This window comes from Odocoileus virginianus, chromosome 5 (assembly GCF_023699985.2).
Source record: "Odocoileus virginianus isolate 20LAN1187 ecotype Illinois chromosome 5, Ovbor_1.2, whole genome shotgun sequence".
Classification (NCBI taxonomy): domain Eukaryota; kingdom Metazoa; phylum Chordata; class Mammalia; order Artiodactyla; family Cervidae; genus Odocoileus; species Odocoileus virginianus.
Genome location: NC_069678.1, coordinates 615,969 through 631,661, shown reverse-complemented (window position 1 = coordinate 631,661; position 15,693 = coordinate 615,969). Strand labels below are relative to the sequence as shown.

At 41.8% G+C, this 15,693-nt stretch overlaps 1 protein-coding gene across 1 annotated transcript in view; it reads right to left on the bottom strand.

Moving 5' to 3' along the window:
• Positions 1-15,693, bottom strand: part of LOC139035102 (uncharacterized) — a 77,118-nt gene that overhangs the window by 10,839 nt on the left and 50,586 nt on the right. The window lies entirely within an intron of this gene.

Here is a 15,693-nt window from a genome sequence, read left to right as displayed (position 1 = left end):
CCAGATCCTGGAATCGCTTCATAACCGCTTTTTAAATCACTTCCCTGATTTTTGGAAGGCCTGTGCTTTGGAGAGCTCAAACCCTAGGCATTCCGCCGGCACTGCCCCCTGTGCAGTGAGAGAGTAACCCATTAGATTGCACTTTTCTCAGAAGGAAAAATGACGGCATCATGGTGAGCGCGTGTTGCTGAATAAAGCTCAGATTCCGACTACTCCTGTTTTATCTTCGTGCTCCTTGTTGCTGCTGTGCCCAGCTGCTATTACAGACCTGTCTGCTCCACAGCCCTCCCCAGAACACACGGTTTAAATCTCTGTGTTTATGCTTTGTAGAGTCTTGATCTGAGATATTTCTGTAACTATGTGCACTGGCCCCACAGCTTTTCTCCATCAGTTAAGTGAAGACTGCCTGTGTTATACTGTACTTCGTATTCTCCCTGAAGATAGATGGAGGCAACATGGCCAAGAGAAGTAGATAAAATTTTCTTCTGTATTTGCTTCCACCACCAAGTTTTAACCAGGTACTTATTTCTAAGAAATGTTAGTTTCCCCGTCTAGAAAATAGGAAACCTTCCTTGTGGCAATTTTTTAACGAATGGTGCTGGTGGTAAAGGATGGTACATCCTCAGTTGTGTCTGACACTTTGTGACCCCATGGACTATAGCCCGCCAGGCTCCTCAATCCATGGGATTTCCCAGGCAAGAATACTGGAGTGGGTTGCCATTTTCTTCTCCAGGGAATCTTCCCGACCCAGAGACTGAACCCTCATCTCCTGCGTTGGCAGGCAGGTTCTTTACCTTTGAGCCACCAGGGGAGCCCAAAAGGATGATAACAGGAGAGCCCTAAATGATAAAGCTTTTGAAACACTTTAAAACTCTGGGCTGGTCATGTAAGTTTCTATACCATGGCTCCCCAGCTTAGATTCTATGAAAAACTGTTTTTTTCATAGCAGATGTTTTCTCTTTGTCTTATGTTTTGACTGAGCATGCTGTTCTGTGCTTAGTTGCTCAGTCGCGTCTGACTCTTTGCGACCCCATGGACTGTAGCCCCCCAGGCTCTTCTGTCCATGAGGATTCTCCAGCAAGAATACTTGAGTGGGTTGCCATGACCTTCTCCAGGGTATCTTCCCAACCAAGTGATTGAACCCAGGTCTCCCGCATTGCAGGCAGAAAGAAAAAAGGCAAAAGCAGGTATAAATATAAATTTAAGATCAATTGAAGGATTCCTAATGGGAAGATATTACAATGCTTTTCGTCAAGTTTTGATGATAGAATATTTGATGAAACATAGTAAGGACCTCTGTAAAAAAAAAAAAAAGGAGTAAAGTCAGGTCTGGACATATGAAAAGATAATTAAATCCAGAAATATGCAAGAGGCATTTGCAATTACTAAGGTAGATTTCACAGACTTATCTGTAAGAGAAAACCACTACTAAAATAAACTCTGGGCTAGGGTGTTCCACACCAGATCACCTCTGCCCAGAAAGGTTAAAAAAAACAAGGCTCATTATAACAATAATACACATGCAAAAAAGTCTTAACCATTTTACAAGGCCTTAACACCCTCACTTAACTATATATGTCAAAGTTTAGAATTACTTACTGAACCAGAGGAAAAAAGCAAATGAATATTAAATGTGCAACACCAGGCTAAAAGAGCAATAATACTGAGAATTTAAGCAAACTGAAAGTCATGAAATTCAAAGGTTAGAGACTCCATAGTAATGGTAATTTAGCTACATTGCACATGGGATAGAAATGCATTTAAAATATTATTTACTGTAATGAAATAGTTTATCTATTTTTATTAGTTTTTTTCCTCTGAATTTTCTAACTTCCATGCATCTCCATCTCACTTGAGAAAGAATTCTATCTATTTTACTGGATAGGGCTCTAGCATACTGTTTATACATAAATACTAATTGATAATGATGAAATCATTGTGAAAAGCATCCTTTAAATAAAAGCTTCAAACTGTTTATCTTACTGTAGAAATTCTAAGAGAAATCATTTTTTAAAAAAATCCAAATGGTAATATTGTTAAAAATAAACGCTTTCAACACTAAAGAGATCTGGGTTTGATTTTTTACTTTCTGAAATTTGCTTCTCCTAATGATGATAAGCACTCACTGTGATACAAACATGGATGGTATGTCTGGCTTAGTTCTTTAACTAATCACCACACCTGTTATTTGTGTGTCACTAATCTTTTTTTTTTTAGGACTTCCCTGGTAGTTCAGACGGTGTAGAGTCTGCCTACAATGCGGGAGACCTGGATTTGATCCCTGGGTCGGGAAGATCCCCTGGAGAAGGAAATGGCAACCCACTTCAGTGTTCCTGCCTGGAAAATCCCATGGACTGAGGAGCCTGGTAGGCTACAGCCCATGGGGTCGCAAAGAGTCACTCAGACGTGTCCGACTCTTCGAAATGCTTTTGTTCTCTCAGCTTTTGATAAACATATACCTAGATTTCTGGGTTAGAAAGAACCACATCCTATTTTACAGATGAGAATTCTGAGACATAGAAGTTTCACAACTTGCCAAAATTATGCCCATTTTTAGGGACTAGAATTTAAGTCCAACACTCTACAGCACTGTTCTAACCTCTGAGGATTATTCACTCCTAACAATATTACTATTGTAGGAGAGAATATTAGATAATAAAATCAAGACTCAGAAAGGCTGAACCCACTCAGTCAGCTGGTGCTAAATCTTGCTATTTAGTTCAGAAGTCATGTCTGACTCTTTTGTGACCCCATGGACTGCAGCCCACCAGGTTCCTCTGTTCATGGGATTTCCCAGGCAAGAAGACAGAAGTGGATTGCCATTTCCTTCTCCGGGAGGTCTTCCCAGCCCAGGGATCGAATCTGAGTATCCTGCATTGCAAACAGATTCTTTACCACTGAGCCACCCAGGACAGCAAAGGTTATAAGAGGCCCTAACAAATTCCTGGCCTTGGTCAAAGTCCTTAATTTGTTCACGATTTCCTGCTTCTTAAACTGTTTCTTACCAGTTTATCTGGGCTTCCGCAGTAGCTTAGCAGTAAAGAATCCACCTGTGATGCAAGAGCAGTGGGTTTGATCCCTGAGTAGGGAAGATCTCCTGGACGAGGGTATGGCAACCCACTCCAGTATTCTTGTCTGGAGAATCCCATTAACAGAGGAACACTACCAAGATAGTCATTTATGACTGAAAATGAGGGTTTAGAATGGAACAGCATCTTGACTTGCATAGGTACTGCCCAGTTCTGTAGTAAAATACTCAGGAACGGATTTCTTGTTTAGGCTGCCCATGAAGCAGATTTCACCAGTCCATTTAAGCCAATGAGAAGTCCCAGAGCTTCATCCCTGCCAGGAATATTGAGGGCTAATTGTCCTTTTTGTAAGGAAGAAATCAAAACTCCCATCTCCTTCCTTCCTGCAGCTCCACCTGGGGCCATTGGCACTCTGATGTGAGCTTGGGTCTTGTTCTATGTCCCCACATATCTGCTTTCTACAACTCGGGCATCAGAGGCACTCTGTCTGTAAAAGCTCTGACAGATCTGTCATGTGACACTCATTTCCCTTTAGAAGGTACCACCAATGTTTCTCCTTTATTTCCACACTCAAACCTACAGGGTTATGCCTCCTACCCTCATTGTCTGCCTTCTGGAAGCCAAGCTTTGTGACACCCAGCCTGCAAATTCCTAAGCCCTAATTGATCGATACAGAAATGCCAATTCCCCTTCCCCAGCTTTCCAGTTTAGCCATAGTCCATCATGGCTTAATGAGAAACAACCTATATGTTCCATGTGCTCTACCCATTTCTCCCCTAGATCTCTTGGTCTTCAGGTGGTTCTTCACATCTGTCCTTACAGTCTATGTCTCCTTTCTTCTTCAGTTTCCACTAATTTACTATTTCATTTTTTTAATTCTTCACCTCTTTCCCAAGAATAATTCTCTGCAAGTATTTCTACTATTTAATTGCATTTTCTCCTGCTAGACATTTCTCCAGGAATTTTGCCCATCACATACATCTATTTTATTTTTCCTGGGTTCTGCATTCACTACTAAAATCTTCCCGCTTCCCACAATCAGTCTCTTCCCAGTTTCTCTGGAGTTGGTACCCAACTACTGCAGCTTTGACCTCACTTCCATGGTTTGAGTCCAGGTTGCTCTTACTAGCCACACTGCCTTTTGGAATCCTTGACCACCTATCATTCCAGCAATTGAAATTCCTATGGCTGAGATGTACCCACATTTGTTTTCACTCCTGGGCTGGCAGACATTACTAGAAAAAAATCCCCCATGAAACCAATTTAAAAAAAATGGATCTCAATCAAATTTCAGGTGATGAAACTTCAATCTAACTTTATTGGATTTGACTTGGCAATTCTTTTATGCATCCTCATTGCCTCCTATATCATTTCTTACAGCAATTATTCCAAACTTTGTCTCCTACTTCTCCTACACTGCAAGACCAACCTTGTCATCTCATCTCAGCTTGGAAGGGTTTTTGCTCAGTTATCCGTCTGTCTTCCATTTACTTACTCTTTAGAATCTTTAGTAAAATCTTTCTTACACAAATACTGCTCCCCCCCCAGCCTTTCTTTTCATTCCCAGTTTATCTAAAGGGTAATCTACATTCTCCCCCATCACAATTCCTTTTCTTCCTCTGTAATTAACCCAACCATTTAACCAAAATCCTTTCTCCAATATGGCCAAACCTAATCACCAAATCCATCCAATGAATATCCTTTCTTTACTCTTACGAACTCCAAGATACAATGATATTCTTGTTTTGTCTAGCCCTCATCCCCCAATTTTATTGAGATATGATTGACATATAACATTGTGTAAGTTTAAGGTATGCACATAATGATTCAATATATGTATATATTGTGAAATAATTACCACTTTAGTTAACATCCATCACCTTACATAGTTATGATTTGTGTATGTGTGATGAGAACTTTTAAGACCTATTCTCCTAGCAACTTTCAAATATACACTACAGTATTGTTGGTTATAGTCACCATGCTGTACATTACACCCCCACATCCTATTTATCTTATAACTGGAATTTTATACCTTTTGAATGCATGTGTGTGTGTGTGTGTGCTCAGTCATGTCTGACCTGCCAGGATCCTCTGTCCATGGAATTTTCGAGGCCAGAACACTGAAGTGGGCGGCCATTCCCTACTCAAAGGGGTCTTCTGGACCCAGGGATTGAACCCATTTCTCCTGCATCTCCTGCATTGGCAGGCGGATTCTTTACCACTGAGCCACCTTTTGAATACCTTCATACCTTTCCCCCAACCCTCTACCCTCTGCCTCTGGTAATCACCAGTCTGTTCTCCGTTTTTGTGAGTTTGGGGTTTTTTGATTTCACATATAAGTGAGATCACACAGTATTTGTCTTTCTCTATCTGCCTTACTTCACTCAGGATAATGCCCTCAAGTTTCATCCAAGTAATGGCAAATGGCATAACTTCGTTTCTGTGGTTGAGTAATATTTCACTGTATATATATGGCATATTTTCTTTATCTATTCATCTGTTGATGGATACTTGGCTATTGTAAACAGTGCTGCTGTCAACATGGGGGTGCAGATATCACTTCAAGATCATGATTTCATTTCCTTCTAATGGATACCTAGAGGTCTGTCTTCTTTATTGACTTAAATACTTCCTTTACCTGAACATTTCTTGAATGTTCCTTAAACTCCTTGGTGTTTTGATCTTTTCTTTCTCCACTTCTCCCTAGGATTTCTCTCTCTTGCTCTCCTAACTTTAGCTATTACCTCTTTGCAGTTGATCAACACATCTGCAGGTCTAACACAGGCCTCTCTTGAGCTTAAATCCTGCATTTCTATCCACTCAGCTTGCCCATGTAGGAGTCAGTTTAACACATCAAAAAACAAACTCACCATCTTTCAAAATTATACACTGTCTCTCACTTAGGCTCGAAATTTTGGAGTAATTCTGACTCAAATTTTCTAGCTGCTATGTATTTTACTCAACCATCAGTGTCCACAAATTCCTCCTTATATCAATTTCTTGTTTTCTGTCCCCAAGTTGGGGCTGTTGTAATAGTTTCTAAATAGACATTCCTGCCTCCAGCTTCTCCTCTCAGTCAATTCTCCACGTTCTTCCTAAATAGATCTTCCCGAAAGACCTGTGTGTGTACATACATGTGTGTGTGTATAATCATTTGTGCAGCGCTAATTCCTCTCTAATTATTTAAGCCCTACTTGTTCTTCTGGGCCCAACTATCCTAACATCTCCTAACATAGTATAGCAGGAAAAACAGTGGCTTTAGAGTTACCAGGACCTGGATTTGAATGTTAGACTGTATTTTACTGGCCAAATAACTTCAAACTTCATAGAAAAAAAATGTTATTTTCTTTATCATTAAGTTCAGTAGTAGATGTTTATATCGCCTGTTTTAGAACACAGCTTAGATATGCAAGTGTTTAATATTAATAGCGTGTGTACATGCATGCTAAGTCACTTCAGTCCTGTCCAACTCTCTGACCCTATGAACTGTAGCCCACCAGGCCACCTCTGTCCATGGAATTCTCCAGGCAAGAATACTGGAGGGGGTTGTCATGCCCTCCTCCAGGGGATCATCCAGACCCAGGGATCGAACCCATGTCTCCTGCAGCTCCTGCATTGCAGGAGGATTTTTTACTGCTGAGCCACCAGGGAAGCCCAATAATAATACCATCTACCTTTTGTTGTAGTTGCCAGTCCTTCCCTATGTCCTGAGAGCAGAAGCTGACACCTCTTTGTGTTTCAAAGTCATTGAGTTTTTGCTACATTTATTGCATACCTACTAGATGCAGGGCATCTTGAGGGGAGCAAAAAATGAATCAGGAACACCGTTTTGTCTTCAAAGAATAATCAGACTTATGTGGAAGATTTATTCATCTGGGGGGCGGGGGAGCGGGGAAGAGAAAATGTCTAATTTGCCAGGTATTTTGCAAAGTACCGAAGATTCAAATAAGAAGAGGACATGTTCCCTGACATTTGAATCTGGGATCTATCCAGTTAGGGATACTGATAAGCAAACATTTATAATCAAGTATAGTAAATACTGGTTCAATCCCTGGGTTGGGAAGATCCTCTGAAGCAGGGCATGGCAACCCACTCTAGTATTCTTGCCTGGAGAATCGCCATGGACAGAGGAGCCTGGTGGGCTACAGTCTATGGGGTCTCAAAGAGTCAGACAAGACTGAGTGACTAAGCACAGCACAACACATAGTAAATGCTAGGATATGGATACATACCAGGCATTTGGGGCAGACAGAGGAGGCGTATCTAATTCAGACAGGAGAGTCAGGGGACGCAATAAGTCCTGAGCAGAGTCTTAAAAAATGTGTAGCAGTCAACCAGGCAAAAGACTCATCGATGAGCAAAGGCTTGGCTGTATGAGAATGTATATAAATAACCGCAATACGAGATAGAAAGTAATAAATAAGTGGCAGAGCAGAGGCAAAAAGTGGCAGTCAAGAGGAGGTACATTCTTGGGAGCTGGGTGAGGTGAGCAGAAACTGCTGTGTGGTAGTGGAGGCATTTGAAGCAATCTGAAGGGTTAAGGGGTCAAGTTCAGACATGCAGTGGGGCCGATGCCTCTGTCTTCTGAGCATTCTGTGCTGTGCCCCGTACACAGTGGCATAGGTCCCTGTTTGCTGTGATGGTGGCGATGATTATAATGATGGTGGTGATATCTAGGTTTTTATCATGAAGTTGCCTCTTCCCAGACTGTTTATAAGGGGAGAATCATGAATCAAAAAAGCATTTCTGGGTGGAGAGCCTCTCAGTCAGACTGCCTGGCTTGAATCCCAGCTTTCCATTAGAGGGCTGTGTGACTTTAGAAAAATTACTTAACTTCTCTAGGGTTGAGTTTTTTCTTCCATAAAATGGAGTAATGATAGTGTATGGAACAAATGAATGACTGCATATAGACATGTAGGAAGAGTGCCTGGCACTCCGTAGGTACCCAATAAATGTTGGTTATTAGTATTATTATTTTTTTGATGGTTATTATTATTACATTTGTGCATCTCTGGATTATCCACAATGAGGCTGGCCTTAAGAGAGATTTTAGGAGCACTGAAAAGGCCATCTCCTCAATATTTCACTTATTGTCACATTACATCTCACTCACTGGTATCTCTTCAACTCTCCTAAGACAGTCCTTTAAATTCTGTCATTAGACATTCATACCTTTGGATTTGAGATGTCACTTTCCCAATACCTTGGGAAGGGACATAATAAGGGGTCAGCCCTTTTTCACGTTAAAATTTTATCTGGCCAGACCTCTGTCCTTCTTAACTGCCAACAATACTGAGGAAATACGGAGAACAAAGAAAAGGCTAATGCTGAAGCTTGGAAAAAGTTTTTCCTCAGAAACTCAAGCTAGAAGGAGATACTCTGAGAGCTTCCCGAGGACAGCAGGTCCTTTGGGGTTAGAAAAAGAGGTGAGACAGCAGAGGGAGACCAAGAAGTGATGAGGAAAGCAAAAAGAAGGTCATTCGTGTCAGTAAAGATGCTAACAACGAACAGTGCTGATCTTCACTCTGGAACTCTTCAGTCACCATGCCTTTCTCCTCTCTGTGCTGTGTTTTACAATAAATAATTTTTCTCAGGACAAATCTTCATTCATATTAACGAAGGAGACCATACAGGTGATCAAGAAACCCCTGGTTTTAAATTTTCATAACGACTTTTACATGTTTGCTTTCTGTGTTATCAAAAACTAATAAAACACCTACTATCTGTCTTAATGCCAAATTAAGGAGAGTGAGAATTTCATTAGAGGCTGAAGAAATAGTCCCTCTCAGGCATCATATAGTCAAAATGAGGAAGCATAAAAATTAATAACAACTAACTCCTAAATTGTATAACAGATATGAAACAAAACTCTAGACTTGTAGGGGAAAAAAAAAAAAGCAATGAGTAGAGTTTGGAGTAGCAAGCAATAATCTGAAGGATTAAATTGAACTGGGCCTTGAAGAATAGGTTTTGGGCAGTTCCAAGAGGGGTTGATGACCTCAAGGAAAGAGAGACAAGGAGCAAGTCACGGACTAAAAGGAGCAGAGCGCATGTGCGGACAGAAAATGATAACAGTAAAGGTCGTTACCAACAACCATGAGGGCAGCTGTCATTTTTTGAGCATTTAGTATTTGCATGTGCCAGGCACTAAACACTACATTTATATTGTCTCATTTGATACACATAATAATGTCATGAGATACGAACTGTTATTCTCATTTTACAGTTGAGGCGCCAGATGCTTCAAGGAGTAAGTAACTGTCCTAAATCATGCAGCTAAGTAGGAGCTGAGTTTAAAACCCAAGTCAGCCTGAGGTGAAAGCTCTTAACCAGCCCACACTACAGCCTCTCTTCAGCACGGGTGTTAGGAAGCAATGGGGCATATGATTAGTTAAATAAGTTGGGAATTCATTACACAAAATATAATTTAGAGAAAGCATCAAGAAGGATACACGGTAAGTTTTTTAAAAGGCCAGATAAAATAAGCTACGAGGATATATTGTACAACATGAGGAATATAGCCAATATTATAAAATAACTATAAACGGAGTATAGAAAAAGAAAGTGTTAGTCTCTCAGTCATGTCCAACTCTTTTCGAGCTCATGGTCTGTCCATGGAATTCTCTAGGCAAGAATACTGGAGTGGGTTGCCATTGCCTTCTCCAGAAATGGAATATATGTAACCTTAATAATTATGAATCACTATGTTGTATACCTGTAACTTATAAAATATTATACAGCAACTATACTTCAATAAAAAGAGTAACCAAGACCTTAGTATTAAAAAATAACATGCTTACTCTTTCTTCATGTCTATTAGTAACTTTCAACTAAAAGATTGTTCATTCTAAATAAAACAATATTGTAAAAAAAAAGGTAACATGCTTAAAATTTTACAAATGCTTAAAAATTTGACGAATAATTTTATAATGTTATTTACTAGTAGCCATTTAACAAAAATATGGGTATCTGAAAATACTAACAAATATTGCATTAGATGTCTGTATTTATCAAAACAGAACCAAAGTATGCATGTTGCCATTGTTGTTTATTTGCTAAGTCGTGTCTGACTCTTTTGTGACTCTCAGGACTGTAGCCCGCCAGGCTTCTCTGTCCACGGGATTTCTCAAGCAAGAGTGCTGACATAGGTTGTCACTTCCTTCTCCAGGGTATCTTCCTGATTTAGGGATCGAACCAGTGTCTCCTGCATTGGCAGGCGAATTCTTTACCACTGATGTATATATGTGTTTATATACCTAAATAACCAGAATTATATATCTTCATTAATAAAGTCACAGTGTACTGAACACTGCTTATGGAACAGGCACCTTCCTTACAGCATCATCCTGAATGTGATTTATAATTACACCCATTTTATAGACAAGAAAACCCAAATGCAGAGGTTAAATGACTGCCCAAGCCTCACAATACTTAAACAGCACATTCCAGATTTGAATGCTAGGCTGGTGGCAACACCTGTGCCCTTGCTACTAACCGACACAAACTCTCTCCTGAGCAAGGGAAAAACTGTGTAAAAATAACACCACTGCAATTTACATTGTGTCTTTCAAAGCGTTTTCATATTCATAGCAACAGCCAACTCTTACGATAACCACGCGATAAGGTTCAGAAGATACCTCCATCATAGTGAATAATAATAGTAGTTATAGTTATCATTAAAATAGTAGCCTTAGTCAGCACTGACTGAGTGTTTCATACACCTGGCACTGTGCTAGGTCCTTAAGTGGGCTACATGGTTGGTTCACAACAACTCTGTAAGACAGGCTCTATTACTATCGTTACTTTGCCCATGAGGAAATGGGGACTCTCCTAACTGATGTCAAGAGAGGTTAAGTAACTTAAGGAAGGAGACTGGGCTCAGATAAGTTACAGAACTAATTCAAGGTCATGTGATAACGAATGTGATTCCTGGACTGGAGCACAGATTCCCCCAATCCAACATCCATGAAATATCCTTTTCATGTTATGATACTAACAATGAATCTGCAGCTACAGGAAGGACAATTTGAAGAGAGAGCTACAACCAGCAAGGACAGCAGCTGGAAGACTAATGTGTAGTAAATGTGAGATGATGCAGAGCCAGGTAGGATAGTGTGAGGGGGGATGAAAAGGTGGCCAGGCCAGGGGCTATCTGAGGAAGATTATGGTAGCTCACTTCTGCAGCATGCAAATACAAGAGGAAGGAAAAACCGCATAAGTTTGGCTTCTAGCCATAAAATCTGTGAAAAGAGGGACACTGTGGTCAGAAATAGGAGTGGTTTGAAAATGGCACTGGCCCACAGTGAAATAACACTACATACCAACTAGGGATACAGTTTTGAAAAGTCAGGCAATAACAAGTGTTGTGTGAATGAAGAGACGCTGTAATTCTCATACACTGCTGGTGGGACGGTAAAATGGCACAACCACCTTCGAAAACAGTTCCATAGTTTCTTAAAAAGTTAAACATAAGTTTACCAAACAACCCAGCAATTCCACTCCTGCATGTCCACAAAGACTTGTGTGTGAATGTCCTACAGCAACATTATCTCAATAGCCAAAAGGTGAAAACAATCCAAGTGTCCATCAACTGATAAATGGATAAATAAAATGTGGTATGAGGAGGGCATGGCAATCCACTCCAGTATTCTTGCCGGGAGAATCCCATAGAAGCCTGGCAGGCTACGGTCCATAGAGTTGAAAAGAGTCAGACATGACTAAAGTGACCTAGCATGTATGCACACATATAACAATACTATAGAATATATTCAACAATAAAAAAATCAAGTACTGATACACACTATAACATGGATGCACCTCAAAATCACTTGCTAAGTGAAAGAAAAGAAAAGTGAAAATGTTAGTCACTCAGTCATGTTGGACTCTTTGGGACCCCATAGACTGTACTCCTCTGTCCATGGGACTCTCCAGGCAGAAATACTAGAGTGGGTTGCCATTTCCCTCTCCAGCAGATCTTCCCGACACAGGGATTGAACCCAAGTCTTCTGCATTTGCAGATGGTTTCTTTACAGGTTGAGCCACTATAATGTTATTTACATGAAATGTCCAAACAAAACAAAGCTATAAAAGAGAGCAGATTAGTGGGACTGGAAATGGGAATCAAATGCAAATGAGTATGAGGGATCTTCTTGGGGTGAAGCAAAGGTTATAAAAATGGGTTTTGGTGATGGTTGCACAATACTGTAAATTTACAAAAAAAAAAATCATTGAGTCATATACATACATTTAAAATGAGTGAATTTAGGGTATGCAAGTTACATCTCAATAAAGATGTTCTTTAGAAAGGTGAAGCTGGCTTGTGAAGGAAGAGAGTTACGTTTTGGAATCATAGGTGACCGCTGGACACTAAAATGGAGATGTCCCACGAGGTAGGGGTGCAGGTGCAGAGGTGAAAGTGGAAGGAATAAAAATGGATGAGCTCATACACACACACACACAAACAGACACACACAAGAGGAAAGGAAGAAAGGAAGATGCCAATGGCAAACCTTTGGTGTAACTACCATTTAGGGGCAAGGATAATAGTTTACCTGGGCTGACATGGTGTTCATCCTGGTAGCAACATATCCAGCTAATATTCAAATTTACTTGTATTGTCTAAGCATACACCCACTAAGAGCAAAGGTATGTGCCACACAGCATGGCAGAGTGGGGTAAATCTACTCGGGGGAAAATTGCCTCTAAGTGACTAAAATACACAAGGATAACTGGGAATGGACTGAATATGTTCCCTGTATTTTGGTGCTAAAAAAAACTGCACAAACATTTTAAAACAAATTAGAAATAACATCAGCATTAGGGAGTGCAATTTTCAAGAGCAATGATATTTCACTTAGTCACTAGCAACCAAGAAGGATGGATACTGTGCTGGACCACCCCTGGAATCAGGCTCTTTGGCCCCAGTATTGACTTCTGAATTTAGAAGGAGGCAGCAGAGATTCTCAGATAAACTACAACTGCTTTTCCACCTCAAAATTCGTGGACCCTTCCTCCTCCTGCCCCAAGTCCATCCCTAACCAAAGCTTAGAGCTTTGGGGAGGAGACCCTCCCAGGCTAGGGACTAAAGACCGCTTCCCTCCCCTAAGGCCTGACAATTCTTTGTTTCTCCTTTTTCACATCTGGTTGGTGTAAATGAAGCAAAATTAGACTACAGTCCTTGGCTGTGAAAGTAAAGGGGAAAAAAAAAAATTCAAAGACTCATGAAGCTCAAGATAGAAAAGGAAGCCCAAGATTGAAACCACACTGGCTTCAGGACCACCCACCACCTACACCGCTAAGCAACGGGTTCCAAATCCCAGGTCCAAGGTGGACAGAGATAGAATTTAGATTGGGTGGGGGGAATAAAACTTAAATTTCACTAACTTCTACCTGAAATTTATCATTTCCTTCAATGATGAAGATAGGCAATAGATCAAGGCAGAGCAACCCATGACTTTTTACCAATAGAATCACAGACATTTTCACATCATCTTACAGTTGTGGCAGATATTCTAAATATTGTTTACACTCATGACTATGACAAAATTACAGTAGTTATTAGACCTGCCAATAGACTTTTTTAAAAAAATTAATGCCCCAATAAAGAAGCACATAAATTACTATATTACAAATTAGAGGCTTTGAATATTTTTGATATTTCATTATTGAAATTATTTCATTATGCGCTATTTTTGTATCACTATGTATTTTATTTTACATGTTTAAAATCATGATTCTGTCCATAGGCTTCACCAGACTGCTCAAGGGGGTCCATGTAACTAAAAAGGTGAAGGACTCCCAGGCTGGAACCCACTCCCAGTCCTCATTCACAGCCACCAAAAGTGAGCCTCCCTGGGTGCCTGCAGTCCCACCATTAGTGAACATTTCCTTTGGGTTTTTAAGATTTCCATTAAATTGCAAATACCCCCAGAGGAGAAGAACTTCTCCAAGCGTTATTAGTTAACCCCTTAAATGGGGATGTTTAGCAGCTAGCTGAGCACAACGCCCTACAATTCAATTAAGCAAGCATTTATCGAGCTCCTGCCACGGGTAAAGGAGCCAGGCAGGGGGACGGGGAGGGAAACCCTGCAAGGCTTCTTCCCTCAAGGGTGCCTGCAATCGAGCAGGAGGCAAAAGACCAGTACAGAAAAGACAAGGGAAGAGCAATGCTAAGGGGAAAGGGCAAAGATCAAAGATCGTCCTGGGGGAGGGATGCTCAGGAGAAAAGAGACTCCCTTGTGCTCGCATTCCAGAAGGAGTGATGAGAATCCACTCGGTGCCAGGGCCGCGGAATGCCACCTTAGTCAAGGTCACTGCCTAGGATTAAGCTAAAGGGGTAAAACACGAAGTGAGCTACTGGCATGGAGTTCTCTAGGAGGTGTAGGAGGCCGAGGAAGCACAGGGGAGGGAGTGCCTTCGTGCCGGCGGGGGCGGGGAGAGCCTAGTAAGACTGTTGGTTGTGATGAATGTGGCACGGAGGAAGTGACACATGAGCTGAGCCTAGTAGGATAAGTTGGTTTTTTTTTTTTTTTTTTTTAAGGGAGACCGAGAGAGAGATGGGGGAAGGGAGGAAGAGGGGGGAGGGGCACCGCATTCCTGGTAGAGGTATGTGTAAAAGAGTCTGTTCTGAGAATGCATTTTCGGTGGGAGTTTAGGGATAGCGGAGGAACCTGGGCAGGAGTCGGGACTGGAATTGTATAGCGGGGCTGTTCCGTGTGAACGGACCTTACATTTAATGCTGGGAAGTTTGCATCCTCTCCTTTTGGAACAATCTTAAAGGAGGAGATATTTGAGCTGGGCCTGAAAGCATGAGAAAAATTTCAACAGGTGGAGATGGGGCAGGGTGGGGAGTGTTTCAGGCGAAAAGAACAGCATAGCCCGGCCCAGGGGCTGAGAGCATGTGCCTTGGTGAGAACAGTGCCGGAGCCGTGCGTGGTCCAGAGCGCGCGGCACGCACTGGGTGCACCTGGCCGCGGTGGGCGAGGGGGAAGGGGGATTTCGGGGGATGCTTGCCAACAGTGCGAGTTCTGGGCCCGCAAGCAGACCTGCCGACTCAGGACCTCTCCCCGCAGGCGCCTGGTTATCAAGCTCCTCTCTCCTGATGAGCAGTAAAAGCCGTTTAGGAGAGAAGGCTAAAAGGAAGGTAGGGTTTGAGAACAGGGTAAGAAGTGTTAGTATCTAAGACCTGTCTGACTCTTTGTGACCTCATGGACTGCAGCCCGCCAGGCCTCTGTCCACGGAATTCTCCAGGCAAGAATACTGAAGTGGGTAGCCATTCTCTTCTTCATGGGGCCTTCCTGACTCAGGGATTGAACCCAGATCTCCTGCATTGCAGGCAGATTCTCTACCATTCCAGCCACCAGGGCAGGGTAAGAATCTGCACTTAAATCGGAAGACAGTGGGGAGCTCTGGAGAATGGAGGCAGAGAGAGAGTGGTATTTATCAAGGCTGTTCTTAGGAAGACAGGCAAGCTGAGGATGGAAAGTGGGGGCCCACATAAGGGCTACTGCAGGTAGGGATATTATGATTTAGGGCAGTGGCAGGGGGAAGAGGAGGGACGTGACAAATGCAAAGACATGCAGGTGACAGAATCTCCATGGCTCACTGGGCAGCTGAGGTGAGTGGAGCAGCTGAGTCACCAGTGACTCCAGGGATTTGAGCT